We start from the raw sequence: 5,000 nt of genomic DNA, 5'->3' as shown, positions 1-5,000 counted from the left end.
TTCCACTGTTAGAAAATAATACGAATCGTGATTCAACACAGAAAATGACAGTGCTCCAAAAGACCACAGGTCTCTCCATCATCTCAACAGCCCAATCCTTTCTGCACTTGATATTGGCTGGACAAATGAGTGGTTTCTTTCTTACAGCTCTGCCATAGTAATCCAGCTTGTGGAGACACCTGACAGCTGTTCTGGGACTAACATCAGTTTGTGCTGCTATGTCAAAGGGTTTGCAACGTGGATCCTCTTCGACATTTCTTTTGACAGGACCCAAGGTTCTTTCTGAGGGCCCAGGACGACCTGAATGAGGTTTTGTCCCCTTCTTGCTCTTTCTGGTGAATTGTGTGTTCACTCTAATGACAGGAGAAAGGGGTATTGACAAATTTTCAGATATTTTGCGTTGACTAAGTCCACCTTCATTTTGACCCACAATACGACCTGTCTGAAATTCAGATAGATCTACTGCTCTTTTGGTTCGTGGCATGCTTGATTGATCTTGTATTTAATCTGAAACATAAATCTAGGTAAATATAACATATTAGGTAAATCTGAATAACATTAAGCATTAAATTAGAGCAGAAATGCATTTTTCTTGGTGTCTATTAAATTCTGTTATGTCTGTGTGTGTGTGTGTGTGTATATATACATACACACACACACACACACACACACATATATATATATATATACACACATATATATGTGTGTGTATGTGTGTATTTACCTAGTTGTATTTTACGGGAAGGGGAGCTATGCTCGTGGGGTCCCGTGTGTGTATGTGTGTGTGTGTGATTTACCATGGTGAATCACCATAGTCTTGGATCACGTGTTGAACTCGTGATCGACAGCTAAGAAATTATATATGACCTATCTATGGGTAATGCTGCGACCTTACATGCATACACACACACACAACTCCCCGCCCACGAGAGTTGGAGTAACAACTCGCAGCGCAGCAATACTGAAATTATTTTAACTCGGCGGGATTCGAACCCGGACCGCCGTAATGGCGGCCGCGATCGCTACCACTGTGCCATGAGACGTGTGTGTGTGTGTGTGTAACTTTTGGGGGAGCTATTCAGCTACATTTAGACGCTTTTTGAGACATACAGGTGAACGCAGTGACTGTATTTTTATCCCCCCAACAGCGGATGTACTTGTGCATACGAACATATTCATCTTTTTTATCCATCAATAAATACTGTTGCACATCATTCACAACTCATAGAAGGATGATACTCTTTCAGCAAGGTCTAACAATACACTTGTTCTGGCTGCCGCCAGGCGATTTTATTCAGGCAAGAGGAACCCCTCATTGGACAATGAAAGGCTTCAAGACCCAGCTCGTTCCATTCGCCTCAGGTCATCTAAGGTTAATCATATTTACATTCTGCAGCACTCGGCCAGCAAAACGCAAACTACGTGCCACAAATAAATAAATAGATAAATAATCCAAAGTTATTGAGCCATAGGTCCACAAGTTGTGGCCCATGGACTCCCTACTGGGCCACAAAGTCCACCAGTCCACCAGGTGGGATCACAGCCAACGTTCCCTCTAAGCTGTGCGCGCCCACATATGATTTACAACTAGCGCACACAAGGTTTTCAAATCATATCAAAATCCATTCGATAGAGAAGTTCCACCCAAACACCAGCTTATAAATTCTCTAAAAATATGGTCACTTGCCAACCGTCAAACCAATAATAATTGGAGGTAATATGTAATACAAGCTTACAAATTGTGCGTATTTGCTTAAATGATCAGATGGTGGCTCGAATGGGTGCGCACATACTTTTCAGAGGAGGCAAACATTGCACACAAGCACATTTCTGCGCACACTCACGTAAAAAAAAAAGAAAAAAATTAGAAGGAGCATTGGTCACGACTCAGAATCTAGTGGCAGTGAGAGGCCAAGCGATTTTATTCAGTGCTGATGTGATCATTAGGGTGCAGACGAACAGCAATGCACAAATCGTGAACTCTTGATTGAATGAATAAATAAATGAGTAATTAATAAATGAATAAATAAATGCATGCATGAATAATAATAATAATAATAATAATAATAATAATGATAATAATGATAATAGTAATAATAATAATAATAATAATAATAATAATAATAATAATAATAATAATAATAATAATAATAATAATAATAATAATAATAATAATAATAATAATAATAATAATAGAAATAATAATAATAATAATAATAATAATAATAATAATAATAATAATAATAATAATAATAATAATAATAATAATAATAATAATAATAATAATAATAATAATAATAATAATAATAATAACAATAAAGATAATGATAATACTTACATATACCAAAGGCTCTCTTCCCCCTTACAAGGGAGGTTGCCAAAAAACAAAGGCATAGAAACCACTCCCACCCATTCCATCCCCTACATACTTCACTCCCTTCTACCCTCTCCCCTCCTTCTCATCTTGGCACCTCCTGGATGACGGGTCACCACTGCATCTTGTCCACTACCCTGGGTCAGAGGCAGTGTCGCAAGACACAACGCATCCACAGCAAGGCCGCTTCACTAATCGCCGACCCACCCTCTCCGTCCTCTCATGTATAAAAGGAGAAGACGGGGAGAAACCCCTTCGGGCTGCGTCAATTTATTTCTCATACATACTCCCTCACCCACTCCCCGTCGTGCATCATAGCATCATCCATATACAACCATTCTCCATTCACCTCTATCTTCTGTCCTCTCCCGTCCTTCCTCAACAGACATTCTCCTCTTCCCCAAAGCCCCTTTTACCCCATCCATTCATCTCATCCTAGGTCGCCCCCTCATGTTCACTCCTTTCACCTTTGCTTTCCGCACCTCTTTTACAAGTCTTTTTCACTCATTCTTTCCATGTGTCCAAACCATCCTAATACTCTTTCATCAATCCTATCTCCCAGTTCCCTTTCCACCCCTGTTCTCCTCCTCACCTCCTCATTTCTCATTCTATCTAGCCTAGTAACCCCTATCATACTTCTTAGACATTTCATCTCAAACACATTCAAACTCTTTCTCTCTTCCTCTCTTATGTTCCATGTTTCTGCCCCATACAGTGCTGTTGGCACAATCACTCCTTCATATAACCTCCTCTTAGCATCAATTCCCAAATGTCTATTTCTCATTACACTTTTTAATCCACCAAGGCATTTACTCGTTTCTCTCAATCTACATTCTACCTCCACCCCCACTCCTCCCTTTCCTGCCACATTTGCAGCCAAGTATCTAAAACTATCCACTTCCCCCAGTCTCTCTCCCTGAATATTCACTTCCAGTCTGCTGCCACTTTCTCCTCTTGTACATCTCATCACCTCGCTTTTACTCACACTTATCTTCAAATTTCTTCTTTCACACACCTTCACAAACTCTGTTACTAACTTCGTCAATCCATCCTCTGATCCTGCTACAAGCGCAGTGTCATCAGCAAACAACAATTGGCTTATCTCCCACTTATCTCCATTTTCTTTAACCATCTCCAATCCCTGACCCATTACCCTTGTATTTACCTCTCACATCACCCCATCCATGTATAAATTGAACAGCCATGGCGACATAACACACCCCTGACGAAAGTCCCACCTTTACCTCAAACCCACACTGTTCCTCACCATTTACTCCCTCTGTTCCCCTCCTATTCCTCTCAACCAAGACTCCCATAAGCCTTCCCAACTACACTTAATAAGCTAATCCCTTTGAAAATACTACACTCACACTTGTCCCCTTTTCCCTTGTAAAGTGGAACTATACAGGCACTCCTCCAGCCCTGCGGCACTCTACCCTCTCTTTAACAAACATTAAATAACCTCACCAGCCAGTCCACTATCACTGTACCTCCTTTTTTTTCAGACATTCTGCATGGCATCCATCCAGACCAGGTGCCTTACCTGCTTTCATCATCTTAACAACTGCCTTCACTTCATCCTTCCTTATTTCTCCTCCATTTTTCTCACTCATCACGGTCATTTTCTTAGCGCTTCCCACTGCAACAACCTTTCCCTCCCTATCCTCCTTCACATTTAGCAACTCCCTAAAATACTCTTCCCACTTTTCTCTCACTGCCTTCTCTTCCATTATCATCTCTCCATCTGCACTTTTTACCTTTTCTTCTCTACTTGATTCGCCTGCTCTTCCTCTCTTAATTACTTTCCAAAGCATTTTTATTACTTTCAAAATTCTCTGTCATACTCTTACCCCATTTCACAACTGCTCTCCTCTTTGTCTCCTTTATCTTATGCTTTACTTCTCTTTTCTTTGCACCTCTCTTATGATTCCCTTATCCTAATTTGTAACCAATCTATGAAAGCCTGCTTCTTCTAGAACCTTATTTGCTTCCTCATCCCACAACTCACTACACTTCCTTCTATTTCCTCCCGTCCTTCTTGTTCCACACATATCTCTGCACACCTTATGAACCATCCCATTCCTCCTCCACTCCTAGTTCTACTTTATCCTTCACTCCCTCCCATTCCTCTCTCAGATTCGTATACTCTTTCTCTTTTTCTTTCTCATTTAAGCAGTTCACTCTAAGTGCCTCCCTACTTTCTGCCCTTTTCCTCTCTCTCCATCTATCCTCCACTCTCAACTTACCTTCCACCAAAAAATTATCTGATATTCCCCCCACTCTCTCCCCTTAGAACATGTACATCCTTAACTCTTCCTACTATACTCTTGCTTACCACTATATAATCCATTAACGCTCTGTCTACCACCCTTCCACTCACCACCCTCTCCCATGTTTGCTTATGCTTGACTTTCTTCCTAAACACTGTATTTGCTATCATCAACTCTCTAGACACATCTTCACCATCAATTCTCCACTACGAATTTTCCTGGAACTCCATACTTCTCAACCACTCCGTCTATTGGTTCATTTTCTACCCTAGCATTAAAGTCTCCCAACACCACTACATTGACATTTCTCCTCAATCCCTTTATGCACTCATTTAGATACATCCAAAAAGTCTCAA

This window comes from Oratosquilla oratoria, chromosome 1, assembly GCF_046742065.1.
Source record: "Oratosquilla oratoria isolate Oo_2021 chromosome 1, ASM4674206v1, whole genome shotgun sequence".
NCBI lineage: Eukaryota > Metazoa > Arthropoda > Malacostraca > Stomatopoda > Squillidae > Oratosquilla > Oratosquilla oratoria.
Note: the sequence above shows the minus strand (reverse complement) of the source record.